General features: G+C 38.2%; 1 pseudogene; it reads left to right on the top strand.

Annotated features, from left to right (window-relative positions):
* The first annotated feature begins 4252 nt into the window (after positions 1-4252).
* Positions 4253-5932, top strand: LOC127091761 (pentatricopeptide repeat-containing protein At1g74750-like; annotated as a pseudogene).
* Positions 5933-9769: the final 3837 nt, after the last annotated feature.

Raw genomic sequence — 9769 nt, 5'->3', positions numbered from 1 at the left:
ACCAGCCTGAAGATGTTCTTGCTGATTCCATTGAACAATGCATTCAAGGCCTTGGAATTTCCAAGAGCTAATGCCTCTTGCTCCTTGTCCCACTCTTCTTCAGGAATCTGCACACTGACTCCATCTTCACCTGTCCTCATTGGATATTCCCATCCTTTGTTGACAGCTCTCCAGACTTTGCTGTCTAGAGACCTTAAGAAGGCTATCATACGAGGCTTCCAGTCATCATAATTAGAGCCATCCAACATGGGTGGTCTGTTTGAGTGTCCTAAATCCTTGTCCATGGTACTAGAAAGTAACTTCCCTAGATCTCACCCAGAAATTCACAGGCAGGGTGCCTGCTCTGATACCAATTGAAATTCTAGTTATCAGACTTTGGATGTCACACGGGTTGTTATGACATCCAATTCTGCACAGACAGGAATTATGCAGAACTTAACAGTAAGTGCAGTAAATAACACAAGTAATTGTTTACCCAGTTCAATCCAACATGACCTACATCTGGGGGCTACCAAGCCAGGGAGGAAATCCACTATTAGTAGTATCAATTCAAAGCTAAACTCACCCGTTTACAACTTATCACTTAATCCCTACCCAATGCAATTTCAATCTTAACCTAAGATCAGAGTTCCTACTCACTCCCCCTCAATCACCTCAGTGATTACTATCTTTAAACAATATTAAAGACAAGTTGAAGTCACACTTCAAACAACTCTTGATTGTGCTTCACAACTTTAATCAAGATACACAGCACTCACGCTTAAAAGCTTTGAGTGACACAACACTTACAACTCAATGAACACCCTATGCCACAGCTATCATCTACTTGATAATGGCTTGGCTTACAAGATACGTCTAATACAAGTCTCACAAAAATACAGCAGTGAAGTATGATGGACACACAAAATCTTCACGCCTCAAAATCCCCGAAACTGAATGAAGGAACGCCTTCCTTTTATATTGCAGTACCCTGGGCTTTTGCACCTGTATTCTCCTGAATTTAAGGTCACACGAGTTCCCATAAATTCAACATTTAGGTTACTAACAAATAGGCTATTTGTTAGGTTCATTGAATGTAACTTGGTTGTTGGTTTCCTGGTTTTTCTCTAAGCTGTTGACTTCCTGAAGAATAGCCCAAGAAAAGCTGAAACAGAAAACTGAACAACCTACAATATAGCATATGCTGTCAGGCATGAATGTCACGACATTCAGCTTGACATCAAGGTCCATATGCTGAGTCTGTTTTTCCAGAAAACAGACTGTACAATTTTGCTGACCTGTACATGATCAAAAAGACCATACTACAGTAACAGCTTACATTAATAAATGTCAAAGTGTCCAACTTAACATTTACACATTTGGCCTTCAGTTAGTTCTGTTATTCTCTTGAATAACAAACTAAGTTACATGCTGAAGTATAGCAGAACACCACTCTGTCTAATGTTCAGTAGCTGCTGTCAATGAATGTCATAACATCCAGTTTGACATTCAGTCAGTAGGCCTCATGCCAGATCTGGTCTTTCCTTGATAACCAGACTGGTAATAAATACTAAGTTCTAACAGAACACCAGCTGTTCTATTTCTTAGTATCTGTTGACAGGTATGAATGTCACAGCATCCAGTTTGACATTCAATAAATCCTGTGTTAGCTAATCCTGCAGTAACTACTCAAGTGTAGTCACACATACATACTATGTCATGACATCAGTCAAGACATTTGTAACCAGCTAGTGTTTTACCATATAATGCAGCCAATTAAACACCTACACTTTGTTGCCTTACGATGTTATGGTCATGTTCCGCGAATGTGGGGATACACTTAGCAAAGACCCTTCGATTAAATCATCATGTCCCTATAAAATAAATCATTATCCCTCGGATGTTGCCTGCGAATATATGATTTTGTCCCTCGATGACCCTTCGTTGTAGCCTAAGGTTAAATGATGATCGTCCCTTCGAATGCTAAGGTATCCTCACAAATGTTGCCTTTAATGACCAATCGATGACCCTACGATGACCCTTTTGCATCCAAAGGATAAAACTACTTACTTCTCAATAGTAAGGACAGTTTTACCCCCCCATAAGGATAGGAAATACTTATCAAGACCTCGAGTAGGTATAACCCTTAATTGCTTACTCACAAATCGAAATACTTTTCACACCTCACACTTTTTCAAAACATCTTTTAGAAAGTAACCACTTGGTATACATTCGTACTAGAATCATTACCGAGTTATATTTTTCTAAACAACTTTCAAAACTAAACGAGATAACCACTTTGTATACATTCGTACAAGAATCATTACAAAGTTAAACTCTCTTTTCAAAACATTTTTAAGCAATTCACAAACACTTTTTCCAGACAAATATAAGTGATCCAGCAATTAAGAGCCCATGGATAACCATGGATACAAAGGGTGCTAACACCTTCCCTTTGTATAATGTACCTCCCGAACCCAAAATCTAATTAAGGTCTTTCCTGTTCTTTTCCACCTTTCCTTATTGGATAAAAGAAAAGTCGGTGGCGACTCTTGCTATCCGCGACATTTGCTTTCCAAAGCAAAACACATAAAGTCAGTTCACCGTATGACAAGTGTATTTTGGCCCATATCTTATAATATACCCAAAATCACTTAAGCGTGTGGTACCTTACCATTTAAGTGCACCGTACCTTACGGTGTTCCTTAGTTACTCTATCTCTCATCAATCCGTTCTTTGTGTGTGACCCTGTAGGTTTTCGCGACGTTGACAATTATATTAAATCACACATTTAACATAATAAACAGTGAACGATATCTAGCAACACATCACTGCTACCCAAGTCACGAAAATGTCATGTGATCTGACAAATCCTTCTGTGATAATAATTATATGTATAATTACCCTTTTGCCCTTATGTCTATATTGAACACAAAGCATAGACCGTGTCATCCTTGTCCAGTTCAATATTGGGCCCATAGACATTTATCCTATTACGCAGGATGGGCAAATTCCATCTAGGTCACTCATGTCCCTTAGCATGCTTTGTGGAGTACCCATCAACTGTCTTTATGGTTATCCAGTTACGAACAACGTTGGATCAACAATAAATCACTCGACTCTACATCTAGGGTCCATAGTGGTTTCAGATCGAAGAATGGTATACACCATTATCACCATGAGAATAACTTATGACACTTTGCATAACATTCTATATAGTATTCTCATAGCGGGTCAATCCGGTATAAATATTACTCTTAATATTCATACCTATGTTTGAGACTTGATAACTCCTTATCCATGATCCATGAGATGTGATCATTAGTCTATAAACATAATAGTCTTCATGCTTTAATGTTATCCCACTTCATAGTAAAGCTCGACTACGGATACTTTAAGAATAATGTCCTTATGTTTAATGTGATCTCATGATTAAGTCATACTTAATACATTAAACGGACTAGCTATTCTAGGGACTTTATTAAACAAACATAATAAAGAAAAAGCCTTTTATTATTAATAAATAATTCAATACAAGTACCAAAAGTATTGGCCTCTAGGGCTTACACCAACACAACATTAGTTATTGGACCTGCTACCAAGACCAATCCATGTTTGTCTTTTTGGTTTTGTTTCTTTATTTTTGTATAAGATGATTAATCTCTTTAGCCATGCAAGATTTGAAACCTCTTTCATTTGTCGGAATCAAGTGAACCTCATGTTTCATCTTTCGTTCCAGTTTCATTGAAGTGATTATTCATCTCACCCTGTCACATTACTAGTTCTCACTTTCTTTCAAAGGAATTATGTGTCAAGTGCAAAATATTTGGTTGTGGGTCATTATTCATATTCATTTTCTCATTCATTCATAATTCAAAGAAATTCCATACATACTCCTTCATTCATGTTAATATTTACTATTTCATATTTTTACGTTTTTCACATTTTCAAAATTTGCATTCATATTTTCTTCATTTCACATTGAAATTTTTCATTCATATTCAAGAACAACACATACATATCCACTGCTGACAAGGTTGAAGTTTTATTTGAATTAATAAAAGGACTTATAATGGATTTGGATGGAACATTTGAGGATGAGATCGACCAAGAAGATTTCAGTGAGGAACAAAATTTTGTTGCTAAAAATGCTTCGTAATAATGACCCATAGGAAAAAGGTCCTTCTGCAAAATCTCCTCTCTACCTCTCTCTCTAAACTCAAACCAGCCGCCAGCCTGTCGATTCTTCTATGCTTCCACAAACCTACTGAATGATGCAGAATATGTTACGATCAAATCCAATCAATACCCTTTCTAGCACTGCTAGGAGCTTCTTCCTTGGTGGTACAAGATTTAATGCACCATATGCCAATTCATGCACGTGCCACGAGGATGAAACATGTGTGTCAATAAGATAACATAGGAAGAAAGAAGGTTTACTTGCGCCAAACCCAGCCTGCATAGTAGCCAATACTCCATCTCAAGTAGAAGGAAACCTGGCAAGTGGAACAGGTTCTCACAAGGTTCAGGGTGCTGGCAGTGTACAACAAGTTAGCTCTACTTCACCCCCATCAAGTAAATCAGACTCTGTAAAATATGCTTGTGTGGTTGATGATTTTCAAAATCATGTTGCACACTCACCGCCTCTTGATAGTGATCAGTTTTATCGGGCTGGTATTGCGGCTGTCAATTTCATTTCTGATTTAGTTCATAGTAAGCTTCCTTTATCAGACGGGATGGGGATACTAAGCTACTCTAAAAATTGTATGGTTGAACCCATCTCTGCCATTCACAACATCAAATCTTCCAATGTCAAACAATTTAGAAAGGAGGACTTTACCGGTGTTCATCCCAAACCACCTGTTTCTACTCAACAGGGGCCATCAAACAATACAAGTAGTTATCATGGTTCAAAGGGGAAAGGTGATAAGTCAAAGATAAGTAAAGGTTTTAAGCATGTTGCTTCTTCAATAACCGACAAGTCAGAAGTAGCTCCCAATGTTCCTTTCAATAATCATGACAGCAGACCCTTACCACCACAGAGGACGAGAACATATTCATATGCAAATCGATTTGTCACAAAATTTGATTCCAGCAGGCCAACTTCAAACTCACAGATGTTGGGTTCTTTCAACGAAAACTTTAATAAACACCACAGGGATCTGAAGACATTAGCAGGAATTGCTTCAACAAAACCCCATTATACAAAGACAGGCCGACGTGGTGTGGAAGTCGTTAAAGATATACTGCAATAGTTAAAGTGGGGTCCTGCTACAGAGGAGGCTCTTTATGACCTGAATTTTTCGATAGATGCATATCAAGTTATGGTCGTGCAAACTACCTAAAAGAAGCACTGAATGTCTTCAAACAAATGCAGGAGAAGCGGTGTGAGCCTGATCATGTTACTTACTGTACGCTTATTGATATCCATGCAAAAGCTGGATTTCTAGATGTGGCCATGTCCATGTATGAGAGAATGCAACAAGTTGGCCTTTCTCCTGACACGTTTACTTACAGTGTAATGATTAACTCTTTGAGAAAATCTGGTAATTTAGCTGCTGCTGACAGACTATTTTGTGAAATGGTTGATTAGGGTTGTGTTCCTAATATTGTCACCTACAATATCATGATTGCTTTGCAAGCAAAGGCAAGGAATTATGAGACAACATTGAAACTATATCGTGACATGCAGAATGCAGGATTTAAACCTGACAAAGTTACATATAACATTGTTATGGAGGTGCTTGGTCACTGTGGGTATCTTGAGGAAGTAGAAGCAGTCTTTGTTGAGATGAAGCAGAGAAACACTGTCAAATGGCTCTTGATATTCATAGAGAAAATAGTTCAGCACCATCTATTGAAGAAGCAACAGATAGGAGGCTCATGGGTCTTATATGTGAAACAAAGGAAAATCACAATAGAAAGCTACCGAAAGCCAAATGCAGTGCAATGATAACGGTATCATCCGAGATTGTGAAACTAAACAACAACTACCATTTTATCAGCATCTAACATCATCAGTGCAGTACAAGGAGGGGTAGCAAATTCCCAAGCATATTCGGGAGCAGCATAATTTGCATTCTTTCCAAGAAACCAAACAACAGCTTGGACTAGTTTTTGTAATGCAAGAGCAGACTTCGGATCAGATGCAGACACACTGTCCACCAAAGTCAGACCAAGCATAGATCCTGGTTAGGGAGGTGGTAGATCAAGAACAATTGTGACTACTTCTAAAGCTTAATGTTTCCCATCAGGACCAGCTCCAACAAGACAAGTTTTCCAAAGTAATTATAGCTCATCAACATCAACCTTTCCTGGAACTTTAGTAGCAAATATTCAATCAATTTCAAGGAGAGTAACGACCATATCGGGAGAAGCCTTAAAACGAGCATGTAGAGTAAGCAATACATCATTTAATAGGCATGCCGACCAAGCTGGATCAGAGAGTTCTGATGCAATAATGGATTCTATTTCATCAAATGAGTCGATTGGGCCTTGCATCCAGATCAATGCCTCGATCACTGTCGCTCGAACATAAACATATTCACAGGAAACTGTTGTCCGTACCACTTCTATTAATGAAGCCAACATATCCACAATGGTATCTCTACTAGCAGTTCCATTAGACACTGAGGATTTTCTTCGGATACTTTCAGGATGTGTACTTTCATCTACATCATTTAAATCTGCAGCCTCAGTAAATGTATTGACATGTGCTCCTTCATCAGCATCCTGTATGCCCATAGCAAAAGCAGCGACTCAGTTCTGCAATTCAAAAAATTATCACCATTCATGCTGCAACACAAACACCCAAAATTAGTTAATTCTAAAACAAACTTTTCAGCTAAGTGAGTTACAGTGGTGAAATTTTTCTTACCAACGGTGAAGTTTTGAAAATGAAGAGGAATTGAGGGAGGGACCACCAACTGGGGATGAGGACAAAATTTCCCAAGCTTCCTCCGTACGAGCACGCTCCACTACTTTGGAAAAACACGGCAGAGGAAGGAGATTGGTCACACATAAAAGAGCGGCCACTGTTCATAAAGAGGGAGCAGCCGAAAAACCCTAAAAATTCAATACGACGAAAAGAGAAGAAAACCCTAACGAAATCAAAGAAAAGGAGAGGAGAGAAACAACCCAGAATCTGCGTGTTTTCCTCGGAGAGAATCCAAAGGCTTCATCTTGACGCCGCCGCGGAATCAACACGCACCAGAGTGGATTCGTCGGAAGAGAGAACGTTCTGAAAGAGGATCCAACACCACCATTTCAATCGCCGTCGATCCCTTGGTGATCAGGTAAATATCGGTTCCCCTTTGGGTTGATCTTCTTACTTTCTTTTCACTTGGATTCACGCTTCACCATTATCCTCTTCACTGCTTTGGCTTAGATTGTTGTTGCTTGTTCCGCCTTCTATTCTGATATTTTCGTTTCTCTTTGACTGTCTGCCACGGCTTGAGAGAAGAGACATTTCTCTTCAACTTTGTTATGTTGTTCCTTTTAAAGAATAATAATAAACATTGTTAACGTCCTTTTTAATTGATTATTAAAGCAAATAAAATATTCCTTTTGTTGGGAAGAAGAAACCGTTGTCTTGGAATTGACACCAAGTCATCAATCCTATTGCTGACTTTTTGTTTCTCATTGCTTACCCTCCTTTAATTGCGCCGACAGCTGGCATTAAGGGTCTTCATTGTTTTGTTCCGTCACCCAACAGCCATGCGGCTAGGGTGACCGTTGGGGACCTTGCTCCTATTCATTTGGGGCCACTCCTGGAGTGGGCCTCTTTCGACCCAAGCCCAAATGCTTGGCCCATACTGACCTTTATTATGATTTTATTTTTTTCCTATTTACTTCTTTTTATTTCTTTGTTTATATATTTGGGCCACTGCAAGTCTAACAGTAGACAAGTCATGGCCGAGTGGAGATGGAGTCAGCTCATCTCCTTCTTAGTGTTGGGTTTGATTCCCACTTGTGGCATTTTGTTTTTTTAGCATTTAACTTCCTATTGTTACTTTTTCATGTTTATGTCTTAACTTAATTTCTCCTATACTTATTTTTTAATGTGTACCCTTTTATTTATTTTTATCGACAAAACATCGATTTTAATTTATGGATTCAACAACTCTCATGTTGTTTATCTATAATCATTTTATCGAGATATCAATAGAATTTCGCCGCGTTATGATTAATCGCATATGACATTTCAATTATTGTCAACATGTGCAAACCGGCTTTAAGCACATTATCTAGGTTTCTTGTTCGCTTTTCAAATTTCCATCTCTGTGCACGTCATTGCGTTATGTGACTTTGATTTGCATCCTCGCATCCCGATTTTTATCCGTGCACGTCCCGATGTTGTTTCTTTCAATTTAATTTTTGAGTGTTTTGTAAATATAACTTGTTGTGTTATTTATTTTCTTCACATGGCTTACTCTTGGGCCTTCTTACAATAAGATAGTTCCCTTGCACCTACACTCATGCATTGTTTATTCGTTTGATTGGATCCGATTTAATTATTCTATTACTTTGAATCCCCATTCGAAAAAATGTACTCCCACTCCCATGGCATGTAATAATTTTATCGCTTTTTATTTCTTTATTTCCTTGATTGTTTAGTTAGCTACTAACACAAGAATAAAATCAACCATTTCCAAAAGATCAAAAATAAAAACTCGACCCAACGTCGAGTATTTTCTCAATAAAAAAATCAATCCATTTCTTCCTCCCATTCTATTCCATTTCTTTCAAACCTTCATCAAATGCTTGATCCAACGTCAAGCCATTTTTTCATAACAAAACTAAAAAAAAATACTTAATTCCTATCTTAACACCTTTTCAATAAAGATGGAAGTGGAACGTGGTGGATACCATGCACTCCTGAGACTAGGGTTCGAGATGGATGTCTCGCCTATCCTAGCCCTCTTCATCACCCAAATCTATCTATCCCATTTCATTCAAACCTTCATTCAAAAATTTCTCTTAAACATCCATCAATGCTTGATCCAACGTCAAGCCACTTTTCATAATAAAACTCAAAAATACTTAATTCCTATTTAACACTTTTCAATAAAGATGAAAATGGAACATGGTGGATACCGTGCACTCATGAGATTAAGATTCGAGGTGGATGCCTCGCCCATCTTAGCTCTCGCCATCATTTAAAATTGTCAATGTGGTTTCTTCAAACCCTTTCTCAATCAAATTCAAAACACTTAATCTTTATTAAACACTTTTGCCAGTAAGATGGAAATGGAACGTGGTGGATACCACGCACTCCTGAGACTAGGATTCGAGATGGATATCTCGCTCATCCAAGTTCTCGCCATTATTCAAAACACATCAAACCAATAAACCTTTTCTCGTCGCCGTGCGATTGACCCTTCAAACCCTTTCTCAAACGAAAGGTACTTTGTTTCAAAACAATACAAGGCAATGTTTCTCCACCTGTTTTTGGTAGTCCAACAATGTTTTCGTCGATTTGACATAAAGTAGCTTTCGCTAAAATCGGCCAACAAACAAACATTTTTCTACCCAAAACTACGTAAGCCTTGATTTCTCCATTGAGATACATAGGAGCAGGATTTGTAAATGATGTCAGGCCCACTAATAAAAAACTTAGGTTTAGTCCTTCGTTGAAAATCCAAAAATATTCTCCTCTCATCCTTTCTTTCTTTCCCACCTAATAATTTAAAGCCTAACGTTTCAAACTAACACTAATGCGCACAACTAACCTAATGGTTCCCGTTGAGTACAACGGACGTGAGGGGTACTAATATCTTCCCCTTGCGTA

Source organism: Lathyrus oleraceus, chromosome 6 (genome assembly GCF_024323335.1).
Source record: "Lathyrus oleraceus cultivar Zhongwan6 chromosome 6, CAAS_Psat_ZW6_1.0, whole genome shotgun sequence".
NCBI lineage: Eukaryota > Viridiplantae > Streptophyta > Magnoliopsida > Fabales > Fabaceae > Lathyrus > Lathyrus oleraceus.
This window is presented reverse-complemented; position numbering and strand designations above follow the sequence as displayed.